Source organism: Felis catus, chromosome D4 (genome assembly GCF_018350175.1).
Source record: "Felis catus isolate Fca126 chromosome D4, F.catus_Fca126_mat1.0, whole genome shotgun sequence".
In the NCBI taxonomy this organism is placed as follows: domain Eukaryota; kingdom Metazoa; phylum Chordata; class Mammalia; order Carnivora; family Felidae; genus Felis; species Felis catus.
Window position 1 is genome coordinate 94,981,514 of NC_058380.1, and position 14,991 is coordinate 94,996,504.

The 14,991-nt window shown below is 58.9% G+C and overlaps 1 pseudogene; it reads left to right on the plus strand.

Annotated features, from left to right (window-relative positions):
* The first annotated feature begins 8,458 nt into the window (after positions 1-8,458).
* LOC123381520 lies at positions 8,459-12,754 on the plus strand (annotated as a pseudogene).
* The last annotated feature ends 2,237 nt before the right edge of the window (positions 12,755-14,991 follow it).

The window sequence follows — 14,991 nt, forward strand, 5'->3', positions numbered from 1 at the left end:
TCCCAGCTGTCACAGCCCCCACGCTCCCACCCAGGGCCCAGCTGGGTGCACGGGTGGGGCAGGGGGCCTGGAGGAGACGGTGGACACCAAGTATGGGCAAGGAGAGGATCGGCCTGTCACCTCCCGCCTCCCCCTCCTTCTCTCCACCTCCTCCCACGGTCTTCCTGCCAGGACCCGGGACACAAGGGGCAGCCTGTCCCTGGCTGCAGCCCTGGCCGGGTCAGAGGGTTGGGAGGGAGCCCAGGAAAGGGGGGGGGGCACATCGTGGGGATGTCTGAGTGTTGGGGGTGGTTAGAGTTGCTATGGACCCCCGGGGTGCTCACTGACTTCACCCCTTCTTATACATGAACTGTGGCCCCGGGATCAAGGGCACTCAGCTCTGAGTGACCAAGTCCAGCCGTGAACGGGAACGAGGGACTCAGTCTTCACCCTCATGGAGCCCTGCCCTGACCATCACAGGTCTTGTCCCGGGTTGGGGCTCCCCCAGCCAGGTGACACCCGTGCCTCCTGCTCACCTTCCTTAGATGGGAGTCACAGACCCCATTTTCAACAGAAGAAAATGAGGCTCTGACACCCACCACGTGAGCTTGTGGGTCACTGGGCTGGGACATGGCCCTATTGTGGGTTTGCCCCCCGGACAATCCGACCCAAAGCCTGAGCTCGCACGGAGCCTGAGGAGGCTCCAGCCTTGCAGATGAGGACGTCCTGGGTGGGGGCCATGGATGGGCGGTGGCGGCAGGGGCGTGTGAGGGGCCGGGGCTCCGTTTGCTCCCTGGGGGAGGAAAGCCCTGGGGAGGCCGGAGTGGGGTGAGGGGTGCCCACGGGGGAGGGCGTATGGACCAGCTCACGCAGGGTGCCGGATGTCGGACCAAGAGTCGGGGGTCACTGCAGGTTGGGGAGGGTGGGGATGCTCTGCCTCTGTGGCCCCCAGCTGCTGACCGTGGGGGAGTCGCCGTCCCACCGCTTAGGCTCTGAGCTCGAGGGCGGGGTGGTGTCTGGGCTTCACCATCGTGTGCGGGTGCCTGCACACAGCAGCAGACAGACACGGGTGCTGACGCGTGCGGGGATGAATGAATGGACACGAGGCTGCGGCTCCCATCTGTCACTGTAAACAGCGGGGCCCGCGTCATGCGGCTCTGGGACGGTCCCAGTGAGTCAGCGAGATGTGAAGTGTCATTCCTCACCAGGCACAGTTTGAGGGCTGAGAATCCAGCAGGGGACGGGACGGGGTGTGTGCGCAGGGAGCTGACCGGAGCGGGTGTCGCTCGAGCCGGGCACAGACGCCAGAAATAGGTCGCTTGCGGGTGTTCTCGCCGGCCCTCCCTCTCCGGCTAGGGACGTGGTGGCCGCCGGCCTGGAGCGGAGTCCACACGGCCCCCAGGCAAGGGGCAGGGGCAGCACAGAGCTGACGCGGAGGGGCAGGGAGAAGCGCCCGGGGCCTGCAGCCTGCCCGTCTGGACACGCGTGTGGGCTAAGCAGGTGACCTCTAGCCGGTCAGTCCCAGGAGCCCCGACACTGGGGCGTCCGAGGGCGATGCCGTGGAAAGCCAAGCACCCTTTTCCCAGTTTGATGCCGACTCAAACGCCCAGGACCCACCTGGGAGCCAGGGGAGGTGGAGGTCAGCGGTGGGATTATGGGGTGTCTCCGGGCCCATCACTGTTCTCTTTCTCGTTTCTAACATCCTGTAGGAAATATGCCAGTAACTGGAACAAGGTATCACACACGATGTCTGCATAACACCCTGTTCTAGATTTTCTGAAACAAGATCCTCTACAATTAGGGTCATGGCAGACGCTGGACCCCGGCCAGCACCCCAGTGGGCGACACCGTGGCTGGCGTGCAGGGTCTGGGGCGGCAGGGCCGCCGGGCAGGGGCGGGGATGTTGGGGGACGCACATCTCCCCCGGAAACCTGCTGTGTTACTAGGGTCTCAGCCCTCCCCGCAGTGTCTACATTTTGTATTCCGCCTAAAACTGGCCGTACCTTTCGTTCCAGAATTTCACATGGCCAGTAACAGCCGGGACAGAGGAGTGAGCGCACAGGTGTTTCCTACAGCTGCCCTGGGCCAGTGCCCGCCTTTCCTGGCTTGTTTCCCAACTGTCCCTGAGGGCCTGAGGTGGAACCACATCGCTCACCCAGCCTGGGGGCAGTGTGGGCTCTCAGCAGGGCTGGAGGGTAGCAGGAGGCAGGGGGTGGGGACGCCGGAGGCAGGGGTGGGGACACTGGGGCAGGACTGGGGCCCTCCAACCAGGTCAGGGGAGGAGACGCACGCCTAGGGCAGGGGAAGGGAGGCTCCGGCTCAGGTGGCTGGCCTCTGTCCTCTGTTGCAGGGCGACCCGTGCCCACCCACAGTTTGCAGCCCTTGCACGGGGCTCAGCCGGTGCCCAGAGTCCACTTAGGACTTTCCGGTGCCGGGGCAGGTCTGGGTGCCCTTCGACTGCCCAGCTGCCCCGGGAGACCTGGGATCCTTTGCCTGTCCCCGGGCCTTTGTCTTGCACTGTCCTTGTTTGTGTATGAAGGGACCGGCTGGAGACCTCCGTCCCTCCATGGAGGATCGGGGACCCCCGTCATCCAGCAGGTGAGAGGGCGGATCCTCGGCACCAAGGGGGGCACCGTCCACCACCACTGCCCTCGACCCCCTCGGGGCGCCTGGAGGCAGGGGCACACCTGAGGTCATTTTTCCTGTAATGACCTGGTAGCAGGTGCCCAGCTGTAGCTAGGGAGGCTGTGTGGGGCCTTTTCTATACACAGAATAATGCAGATGTGCTGGTTTCCGAAGGCTCCTTTAATGCAGCTGATGTTGTCAAGGTTCACCATGAGTGCGGCATGGACCGGGAGTTCAGTCGGGCTCAAGCCTAATAATGTTCTTCAAATCATTTTTATTGTGTAGATAGACCGTGTTCTGTATCCACTCAGCAGTCGATGGACACTGGGGGTGTTTCTACCTTTGGGCAACTGTGAGTGGCAATGCTGTGAATGTTCACGGTCAGGCTTTTCACAGGTTTTCATCCCTGGATCATACGGATACTCCGTGTTTACGTTTTGAAAAATGGCCAGACTGTCTCCCAAAGGGCTACATCACTTTATATTTCTGCCAGCAAAGGAGGAGGACCCCAACGTCTACGCATCCTTGCCAACACTTCTTAATATCTATCTTTTTAATGACAGCCGTCCTGGTGGATGTGAACTTGTATCTCATTGTGGCCTTGATTGGATTTCCATCCTAAAGAACGATGTGGAACATTGTTGGTCACTTGCTTATCGTTTGTCGAGAAATGTCTCCTCAGCTGCATTTCCCATTTAGAAAAAAATTTTTTTTAACTTTTATTTATTATTGAGAGAGACAGAGACAGAATGTGAGTGGGTTAGGGGCAGAGAGAGAGGGAGACACAGAAGCAGAAGCAGGCTCCAGGCTCTGAGCGGTCAGCACAGAGCCCGACGTGGGGCTCGAACTCACGAGCTGTGAGATCATGACCTGAGCCGAAGTTGGACGCTCAACCGACTGAGCCACCCAGGCGCCCCTGCATTTTCCATTTTTAAATTGGATGCATAGTTTCTTCCTATTGAGTTGTAAGATTTAATATGCATTCCACATGCAAGTCTCTTAGGATATATGTCCTTAGCTGATTCATTGTCCCATTCAGTAGGGTGCCTTCTAGCTTTCGTGATGCTGTCTTTCAGTTCACCTACTTGTAGTGTTTCTTTTTCAGAGAGAGAGAGAAAGAGTGCAAGTGGGGGAGGGGCAGAGAGAGAGGGAGACAGGGAATCCGAAGCAGCTCCAGCTCTGAGCCATCAGCGCAGAGCCCGATGCGGGGCTTGAACCCACGAACTGTGAGATCATGAGCTGAGCTCAAGTCGGCCGCTTGACCGACTGGGCGCCCCGGGCGCCCCTGATTTTGTTTCACTGACGCGTGGCATGCAGTCAGTTCTGTATATACCTCGATGATTGGGTAGCTGTGTGTATGGCCGAGTGATCACACAGCAGGTCCTGTTAACGTCCATCTGCACACGTGGTTGCACATTTTTTCTTGTTACAGAGACTTTTCAGATTTACCCCTTGGCAGTTTCCACACGTGCAATGCGGTATTAACTATAGTGACCACGCTGCACATCACGTCCCTAGACTTATTTCTTTTATCACCGACAGATTGTACCTTTTGACCACCTTCCCCGGTTCACTCATCCCTTAGCCCCTGCCTCTGGCAACCGGCGGTGTGATCGCTCTATCTGTGAGTTCTTTGAGCTCTGTTTTTGAGATCCCACTTACAAAGGAGATATGATATTTGTTTTTCTCTGTCGGACTTATTTCACTTAGCATAATATCCTCGTCTGTGTTGTCACAAATGGGTTTCCTCCTTGTTTATGACTTACTGGTATTCTATGATACGTACGTTTCTGTGTGCGCACACTCCCACCTCCTCTTTATCCGTCGCTTGGGTGCCTTCCACGTCTTGACTCTGTAAGTAATGCTGGGGGGCGGGGGTAAGATATCTTTTGGTGTGAGTGATTCGTTTTCTTCATATAAATACCCGAAAGTGGAATTGCAGGATCACATGGTGTTTCTATTTTCGATGTCTTGAGGAGCTTCCATGCTGCGTTCCGCATCGGCTGCACCAGTTTACTGTCTCGTACAATTTCTTTCTTGGTACTGTGCTTGTATCCTGCAGCCTTGCTGAACTATTTTATTACTTCCGGAAGCTTTTCTGTGTATTCTGTACGATTTCCTGTATACCCAGTCACGTTGTTTGCAAGTAGAGACGGCTTTCCTTCATTCCCTCCGACCTAGATGTCTGTTATCCCCCTTTCTTGCCTCGTCGACACGGCCGAGACCTCCAGGACAGGGTGGGCTGCAGCCGGGGCTTGGGCCTCGTCCGTCTTGCTCCTGACCTCAGGGCCAAGGCTTCCAGTCTTTTCTCTGTTCTGGGTGACAGGAGCTGTGGCTTGTTCGCAGGTGGCCTGTAGGAGCGCTCAGGAAGTTCCCTTCTGTTTCTGCTTTGAGCGTTCGTATCACGAAATGGTGTTGGATTCTGTCACGCGTTTTCTGTACTCAGTGGCGATCGGATTTGACAGCAGCTTGAAAACCACAAAGTCGTGTCGCTTTCCCTCTTCTTCTGTCTTTCTCCCTCACACAAACACACAGAACTTCTCTGGAAGCTCATCAGGATCCGGATGGGAGCGCTTTGGTCCTGGTTAGCCTCGTTCGGGCCGCTGTGTGCCTGGGGGTGGGCCCGTTCAGATGTCACGCCCCACAAGGGACAACTAGAAATCAAAATAGGAATGATAATCTTCCAGGTGGTGGCTGCCTCTGGCATGCGTACGCCATGATTTCCTCTTCTCTGTCCCTACTGTAGAGTGAGAATATTTAGCATTAAAGGAGACGACTGTACAGGAAACAGAGCATGTCAAGCATGTGTCCTAACGGGCAATGACCAGGAGGCAAAAATCCCTGCTCACCCGAGACGCATGTCAGAGGGAATACAGCATCTTCTGTACTGACTTCCTTTGTGGAAGTCCACGTTCTGAAAAGACCATTTCTGGCTTGTTTTCTGAGGCCTCGCGTCGGGAGGCCCGCTTTTCTCTTCCGGGAGTCTGGGTGCTGACGGTGTTTCTGGCCGGTGTCACGAGCGGCAGGTTGAGCCCACAATGTGGCCTCTTCCAGGTAAGAGGGCTTGGGGGGTCACCTGTGTCCTCAGCCAGGAAAGCATCAGCCACGCACTTCTCGGCATTCCCAGGGGGTGCCCGCAGAGCCCAGTACGCAGCGCGAGGCCTGGACCGGGGAGGCACTTTGCACGCTACGCTACGTGGCGCTCGGTCTCTAAGGCCCGCAAGTGACAGAGACTCTTAAAGTGGGAACGGGAAGGCAGTTTATTGCTGTGGTAGTTGAGGTTCCAGGTTAAGCTCCAAATAAAGACAGTGAGAAAGTCATCCTCCCTCCTAACGTAGCACAGCTGTCCCACGTACAGTTCAAACCATATGAATCCTCTCCCCGAGGAGGATGCTGAGCTCTCAGGGGACGTCCATGCTTGTCTTTGATATCCCGTGACTTACATCCTATGATGTGAAGTGAGCCGTTATTAATGCATCTTATGTTACACGATAAGAAGACAAGGAAGGGAAGAAAAGAAAGGTATTTGATGTTCACGCATACGGTCTACAGGTGAGGAAGACGCCCTGGGGTGGATCCTCGGGCTGGGGCTTCTCTGCGCGGCGCTGGAACGTTTTCTGGTTTTGCAAAGGCACGTGGGAAGGAGCTCACGTGGCCAATTTTCGTCCTCTTGCGGCACCAGTGCCGACCACGGTGCCGGCTAGCCCCCGGCTCCAAAGCTCGCACCGCCTTCAGGGCCAGCTCTTTGGTACCGAATCCGGAGTTAGAGCCCTCTCCGGCACAAGCCCAGCAGCAGACAGAGCGGCAGCTACGGAGCGCAGGCCGGCTCTCCCACCTGATCCAGTGTCAAGTCCAGAGCTGTTGTTCTAACATCAGCTCACGTGAGAGCCCCGGAACCACAGCCAGCTCCAGCACCGGCTCCAGGACCAGCGGAAGGGCTGGAACCAGCACAGGCACCCGCGGTATCACCGGCTGCAGAGACAGAGGCAGCTCTGTCGTCAACCGACTTGCCAGGTCCGGCACCAGCCAGCTCTGGAGTCTGGGTCGGACCGACGTACATTCCAGAGCAACGGACAAGGCAGGAGTGAAGTAGACCTGGTCCTCATCGCTTCCGGCAGCACGACTAGAGCTACAGGCATCTCTAGGGCTGGAACCGTCTCCAGAGCCAGCGTCAGCACCGGAAGTGGCCTCAGCGCCAGATCCCGCTCTAGAGTCAGCTCCGGCACCGGCTCAAGAGCTTGAGAGACCTGCAGAGCCAGCCAGCTCCCGTTGAAGCTCCAGATCCAGAGTCAGTCTGAGCCCCGGCCTCTGCGTCTGAGCCACTGGCACAGCTGGTTCTGTCACCAGCTCAGAACCAGAGCCAGAACCGGCTCCAGTGCCCGGGGTCAAGCCACTTCCCAGCTCGAGTCAACTCCAGGTCCGGCACTGATTCAACTGCCGAGATCGAGGCCACTCCAGCTTTGGCTCCGGTGCCAGGTCCAAGGTCAGGGTCGGAGTTCTCCCACCAGCCAGCCCTGGCTCGATGCCGGCTGTAGCGCTGCCTCCAGAGACGGTGGCCGCTCTCTTGCCAACTGCTGTGTCAGACCCGGTGGTCGCTCCGGTGCCCACTTTAGAGTGAGAAGCTGCTCGAGCCCCATGTAGCGCCAGTGCCAGGTTGCAAGGAAGAGCCAGCTCCAGCATCGGCTCCAGCATCGGCTCCAGCATCGGCTCCAGAACTAGAGTCAGGACCGAGTTCAGAGCCAGAGCCTGCGACAGCAACAGTTCTCATACCGGGTCCGGAGCAGAAGCCCCACAAGTGCCGGCTGCTGCGCCAACTCCAGAGCGAAAGCTGCCTGGGGCACCAGTGGTAGACGCAGAGCCGATGCCACCTCCGGACAAAGAACCAGCTCCGGCACCGACATCCCAGCCACGTCCTGCTCTGGCACTGGCTCCATCACCCCCTCCTGTGCCGGAGCCCATGTCCGCTCCAGCGCCGGCTCTGGAGTCGGCATCCGCCCGGACACCGGTTCCGCAGGTGGAGCCAACGCCGGGGCTCCGACCAGCGACCCCGCCGGTTTCGCCACCAGCCGGAGGGCCACATCCAGGACCGGCGATGCAAGCAGGGCCCCCGGCACCGGGTCCAGCATAGCAGCCGCGAGGAGAGCCAGCTCCGAACCAGAGCAGCTCCAGCACCATGGACAGCTCCCGCAGCGGTTCCAGAATTGGATCCCCCCGGGGACTCTGGCACCAGCTGTGTCGCTCGCACTGGCTGCAAGGCCAGCTGCAGTTCCAGGGCCAAAGCTGAAGCCGCTTCAGCACCCACTCGGGAGCCAGAGCCAGAGTCTACAGCAGAAGCTCTAGCTTCAGCTCCAGAGCTATATCCGGCTGCAGAAGCAGGTCTGGGTCCTCTCTGGAGGTGCCTGCGGTTCTAGCACCTTCCCTAGAGCTGGAGCCAGGTCCAGCACCGTCTCTTGCCCCAGCTGCAGAGCTGGGGCCAGCTCCAGCTTCAGCCCTGGGGCCAGTTCCGGGAGTAGAGCCCCCGTTCGAGCCAGAGCGGGAACTACCCATACGAGTGTCTGCGCCTTCCTCAACCGCCACCGTCGTGGGGGCCGGTATGGGGCCGGGGTCAGGACGGTCCCTGCTAGGCCGGTCACCCCAGGTACCCTGGTCACTCCACTCAGAGCTCGCCTGCCCGATCCCTCCTGGAGATCATAGTCCCGGGGCTCTGCACCCCCGTTTTCCCAAGCAAGGCTCTCAGTGGCCCAGGAGACCGTGGAGGCTGAAAGCCGAGGCTTGTACCTGACAAATGATATAAAATTTGACCCAGAAACTCCACTTGACGGCTTGTGTCCTGAAAAAGGAGAGATTTATGCACATGGTTGATCCCTTGAGGAAGCTGGGAGTGAAAACTCAGAAACGGCCCACGTTCCAGGGCCTGGGCGATTTGGAAATTCTGATGTGGGGACACAGGATGCAGAGGAAGAGACTTGAGTGGCCAGCACCCAGCCCCGGGGAAAGCTGGTTCGGGAAGAGCACACACCCCACGCCCGCCTCACCCCACACGCTGCACCAGAGTTTCTCTGCTGGTCCTGGTATGAGCCCTGCTGGGGGAGGGTCCGCGCCTGCGGCCGTGGATGGGGGCTGCGCTCTGTTGTCTCAGAGAGGGGTGCCGGTCACACTTCTCGCTGGGGATCCGCTGGGGCCTCTGCTTCCTCACGTTGTCACCTGGGCTGCCAGTCCCCAGACCAGAAACCTGTCCGTCTGAAGGTGACCACCGCTGCCTCCCTTGGGTTTCACTTGCCCGAGTCCCTCCTCAGGACGACCCGCATCTCTGACGCCTGCTCCCATGGACTGGGACATGTCTGGTCTCCATCTTCCTGCAGACTCACTCCCATCATGTTGTTTTACCTCAGGATGGTTTACCCCCAGCTCAAGGTGCTAACACCTTCGTCACTAACTTGCTGAACACCTCCCCAAACTCACCATACACACTAAAAGGCGGTTTCACTGAAAACTCGGCGGGAACTTGCTTCGGCAGCTTCTGAGTCTGAATTTGGAGCCCACCAATTATTCTCCGTCCTTTCTCTCTCCACCAAAGAATGCCCAAGGGGCGCCTCCTCCTTCCTGGAGGACGGCCCCTGCCCCCTCGCCGGCAAATCCCAGCTCCCACGCTGAGGTCCAGCAGGGTCCAGTGTTCGCTAAGGGCTGTGAGTGATTTGCACGAGTCTGAGTTTTGATTTCCATGTCATTTGTTTCTTGCACATGTGAAGGCCTTCTGGAAGGAGGGTCAGCCCTGTGGGTCCCTGATGGGGTACAGGCTGGGTGGGTGGGGTGGGGTCCCGGGTGGGGGTGGTGATGCACCAGGGCCCTCCGTGTGTTCACTGTCATGCTACTGACACAGGGTGGCTCACTTGTGCTGCAGTAGGAAAGATGTCCTTGTCCTCACCCCTTGGCTGGCCCCCATCATCTGGGAAGGGACTTTCAACATTGACATCCTGAATGAGCAGTTCCGGCTCCGGAACACCACCACCGGACTAACGGTGTTTGCGATCAAAAAGTAAGTAGGTGACGGGGCGCCTGGGTGGCCCAGTCTTTTCAGCATCGGCCTCAGCTCAGGGCAGAATCTCGCGGTCCGTGAGTTCAAGCCCGACCACATCGGGCTCTGTGCCGACAGTTCAGAGGCTGAGCCTGCTCGGGATTCGGTGTCTCTGTCTCTCTCTCTGCCCCTCCTCTGCTCATGCTCTGTCTCTCTCTGTGTCTCAAAAATAAATAAACATTTAAAAAAAAAAGTAAGTAGATGGGATGATAGAGGGTGGGGACCGGGATGCAGGAGAGACCGAGGACATCAGGTCTGGCTGTGTGTTCAGCACACGGCAGGTGGGGACCCAGCCTGTCCTCCTAGGGGTTAATGTGAAGGTCCACGTGTTCAGCAGTCTTCTCGGGCTTAGTGAGTGGACACCACCTGGCTCTCTTTCCGAAGGCTGCACGTCACCCAGGAAGGCAGCTCCAGACCCACCAATGACCCCAGGTTGCTCCTCTGCTGAGTCAAGGAAGGAGCAGAGCACCCCAACATCCAGGTGGCAGGGGAGCCCTCCTCCGGCCACAGTAGCAGAAGGGAGGAGGCTGTGTGCTTCCTTGGACGGGTAGGAAGCCAGTGCCTGTGGAGCTGGGCTCCTGTGTGCTCCCTTATGGGTGACGGTCATGGAGGGGGGACAGCCAGGTCAGGCACAGCACTCGGTGCCAGACCCCAGGCTCCTGTGAGGGAGCTGACCAGTGAGGCTCTGGGACCCCAGGGACAGGTGACTTCCGCTGAATGAGCTGGGCAGCCGCAGGTAAGTGGCGTGGTCTCTCTGAGCCTCTGGAAAGTGGGGTTGACGACAGGATCCTCTCTCGGGATCGCCATGAGGAAGTGAAAGCTCGTAGGTGCTGGGCCCGCGTGTGGACAGGTGGGGCTTCCTCCCTCTGCAGAGTTCACCCGAGACCTCAGAGAATGGCCCTGAGGCCTTTGCAACCTCTTTCCCGGGTCTTGGCCCCAAGTGCAGGGAGTAAGAAGGGCACAGGGTCGCCTCAGAATCCTACTCCAGTCGCTGGAGACAAGTGGCTGAAATCACCAACCAGAAGCTTCACTGCCCAGGGTCCTCGGCCAGTGCCAGTAGCTCTGACGCAGCACTGCCTGCTGCGCATGCGCTGGCTGTCCGCGTGTGTCCCCTCTGGGCTCCGAGTGCAGTCCCCAGGGGGTGGGCATGTGGTGGGCATGTCCTCAGAGGAAACCAGACTCCCCGAGTCGAGCTGTGAACCCACGATCACATCGGCTGGGTCTGGACTGCCCCTGGTGACCTGACTGGTGGCTGGGCAGGGGTGTGTGTGTGTGAGTGTGTGTGTGTGTGTGTGTGTGTTTGTGTGTGTGTGTGTGTGTGTGTGTGCATGTCCCCTATTGAAACGGAGTGCCCACCTTCCCTGTGGGAGGGGTTTCTGGGCCAAGCACCGGGAAGTAGCCTTAGGGCCTGCTCAAAAAACTGTCACCGAGGGGCTCACCGCACTTGCCCGATGATGGGGGAGCTGCTGTGTGCAGGGTGGGGAGCAGTGAGCCCCCTCAAAGAGGGACCAGCCATGGGAGGCGGTTGGAGAAGACTTCCAACCTCTTGGGGTTGGGGAGATACAGACCTGGACCCGGAAACTTACATGCTCGGTTCAGTGCTGGGGCCCGAGCAAGCCCCCTCTTCCTTCAGGAGCCCTCTTTAGCCTCCCCTTGCCACATGCTGGGCCTGAGTCCTGATCTGGGGGAGATGGGGGGGTGACACCTTCTCGGAATACCCACCGTTGACTGAGGGCCCAGTAGCCTTCAAGGGAGGGCCCTGCAGGGGCAAACACAGTCCTGGGGGGCCAGGGACCGACCACTGAGCCAAGAGGTGCAGGTGGGCGGCCCTGCAGTTTCTCCGAAGTCTGCGAGGGCACGTTGACCAGAGCTGTGCCCGAAGGGTCTCGACTCCCTCACAGCAGGTGGGAACCTTCAGGGGATTTGCCAGGGGCGGGTCCTGCGGGTGGAGGGGGTCTGCCAGGGGAGCTCGGCACGGGGGTGCGCTGCTGGCTCCAGCATGCTGACTCATGGCTGCAGGGGTTACCAGCCTCCTCCGCCTCAGGCTCGCTCCCCTTTGTAAGATGGGGCGCTGATGGTCCCCCATCCCCCAGGGCAGAGGGTAGGGAGGCGCCGCGGGCAGACTCGCGTAGGACAGGCCAGGACAGCGGCTGTTCCTTAAGCAGCCCAGGGTCTGCCTCCTCAATAATGCGCACAGGTCCGCGGCCCCCGGCTTTGGGCTCCTGCCGCCAGCCTCTGGCAGCGACCCTCCTCCTGCCCTGTCCCCTGTCCCTGTAGATACGTGGCCTTCCTGGAGCTGTTCCTGCAGACGGCAGAGAAGCACTTCATGGTGGGACACAAGGTCACCTACTACGTGTTCACCGACCGGCCGGGGGATGTGCCCCGCGTGCCCCTCGGGGAAGGGAGGCAGGTGGTGGTCCTGGAGGTCCGGAGCTACTTGCGCTGGCAGGACGTGTGCATGCTCCGCATGGAGATGATCAGCAACTATTCCCGGAGGCGCTTCCTCCACGAGGTGGCCTATCTGGTGTGCGTGGACGTGGACATGAGGTTCCGCGACCACGTGGGCGTGGAGATCCTGTCCCCGCTCTTCGGCACCCTGCACCCCGGCTTCTACGGGGTGGCCCGCGAGGACTTCACCTACGAGCGCCGGCCGCAGTCCCAGGCGCACGTCCCCAGGGACGAGGGCGAGTTTTACTACGCGGGAGGCTTTTTCGGGGGGTCGGTGGCAAGGTTCTGCGGCTCACATCGGCCTGTCACCAGGCCATGGTGGTCGACCGGGCGCACGGCATCGAGGCCGTGTGGCACGACGAGAGCCACCTGAACAGGTACCTGCTGGACCACAAGCCCACCAAGGTGCTGTCCCCCGAGTACCTGTGGGACGAACAACGGCTGGGCTGGCCCGCCGTCATGAAGAAGCTGAGGTATGTGACCATGCCCAAGAGTCACCGGGTCATCCGGGACTGATGACGGGCTGGCCTAGTGTCCGTCAGGGGTGCCACCCTGACCCCAGCCGTCAGAGCACATGGCCTGTCGCTGCTCCCTTTCTCTGTCTGGTCGCGGGACATGGCCGAGGCCCGGCGCCGCCCGCATCGGGCACGGGCACAGTTAGGCCTGACCGGGGGCCTGCCGGGGGGCACGGCTCCAGCAAGACCCCTTGCTCTTCAGGTTCCTGGTCAGCGTTGAAAGGTCGCTTGCAGCCGCGGGCAGGACATGAAGGTGAGGCCGGATCAGGACCCCCTTGGCTGGCGCCTGGCTTCCCGGCAGCCTGGGCACAGCCCGCCGCCCGCTGGGGCAGGACTGCCCCCCCACCCCCTGGCCTCCCTCAGTCCCTGCGGTGTTGTGGGTGTCGCGCTTGCCCTGTCACTGCCACTAAAATGTTTCTGGCGGATGACGGGTATTGCGGCTTGTCCCGCAAACCTGCCTTGTGCGCTTCCTCGAGGCCCCGGCCAGGGTGAGTGCTGCAGTCTCTCCGCCTTGCGTCTCCCTTCTCACATCAAGCACAGGGCGGTCCGTGTTGCCACTGCTATTTCTCCGTGACGTTGGCCAACTGTTACAATTTCCATGTCACTTGCTGCTATAAACACCTCCAATTTTATGTTGGATGCTTTTCTATTTATTGTTTTATTTTTTTAAGGTTTATTTATTTTTGAGAGAGAGAGAGAGACCATGAGCTAGTGCGGAGGGGCAGAGACAGAGGGAGACACAGCATCCGAAGCAGGCTCCAGGCTCCGAGCCGTCAGCACAGAGCCCGACGCGGGGCTCGAACCCACGAACCGTGAGCCGAAGTTGGACGCTCAACCGACTGAGCCCCCCAGGCGCCCCTATAACCTTGATAATGTTAACCATGTTCAGGTGTACAATTCAGTGGCAATAGGTACATTCACTGTTCTGCAACCGTCCCCTCCATCCATCTTCACGACTTTTTCATCACCCCAAACTCTGTGTCTGCCCACTAGACCCTAACCCTCCCACACCCATTCCCCTCCCCAGGCCCGGCACCCACTGCTCCTCCCACCCCTCTGAATCTGGCTGTTCTCGGTCCGTCATGAGCGGGGTCCTCCAATATCGGTGCTTTAGGGACTGGCTTATTTCCCGTAGCACAGTGGCCTCAAGGTCGGTCCCCGTGAGCCTGGACCTGACCCACTTTTCCCCCAGAGGAGTTGCTCAGCTCTGTCTTGTCTAACCTGAGCCTCCTCAGTCCCCTGTGCTCCCCTCATCTTCCTCCTCAGCCTGAAGGACCCCAGGGCCCCGTCCCTTGGGCCTCACCGATCCCACCCCATCTGAACCGAACCGTTCAGTCCAGATGCCTGGGGGCCTCGGGCCTCCCCTGCCCACCCGTCCGTGTCAGGTATCTGCTCCTCCCGAAGGTGTCCCCATGTCAGGAGAGAAACACTAGGTCCAGACCCTTGGTGTCATCTGTGACTTCTTGCTGGCCACCAACTCTCCCAGTGGTGAGGTGGCTACCAGAGGGCACTAAATGTTCAAAACATTTCAAGGCATATGTTAGTCTCGGCTGCCTAAGGCAATGGCTGAACTGGGCAGAACAACTGGAAGAAAGGCCGAGTGGTGAGGAGCTTTAGGGAATAAGGACCTAGAACCTCTGGCCCATTATTCCTGAGCCTCTAGGACGCTTGCGTGCATGGGCTGGGTGCATGTTCAAGAAAGACCTGAGAAGGGCCCCGGCTCTCCCCTCTGGTGACTGTCAGACTCTGCAATTAGGAAGGAAAGGTCAAGGCAGAGTTGTAAACAGCCTGGGTGGCGTGGAAGGTGTATCCTGATCTTTGCAGACCATCTCCTCCCCATCTGTAACTACTGGAGGTTGTTTTCTTCTTTTGGGGGGGGCGGTGGTTCCAGGTGTTTAAGGAAATGTCTGCCCAATGAGCACCACATTCACAGAACAGACACTTCGGTGAGCACACACGACAAGGAATACAGATTTTACACAATTAGTTCAGAAAAGTCACTACAGTAGCAACTACTGCGAGCTGTGCCAGGAAACCCTGGAGGGGAAGACTGATATTTGAGTTGTACATTATACTATTCAAAATGTCAATTTTCAACAAAAAACATTTAAAATTTTTTTAATGTTTATTTGAGAGACAGAGAGACAGAGACAGAGACAGAGCACAAGTAAGGAGGGGCAGAGAGAGAGGGAGACACAGAATCCAAAGCAGGCTCCAGGCTCCAGCTGTCAGCACAGAGCCCGACATGGGGCCCGAAGCCACAAACCATGAGATCATGACCTGAGCTGAAGTCAGACGCTTAATCGACTGAGCCACCCAGGTGCCTCCCCCAAAACACTTTTTACAAAA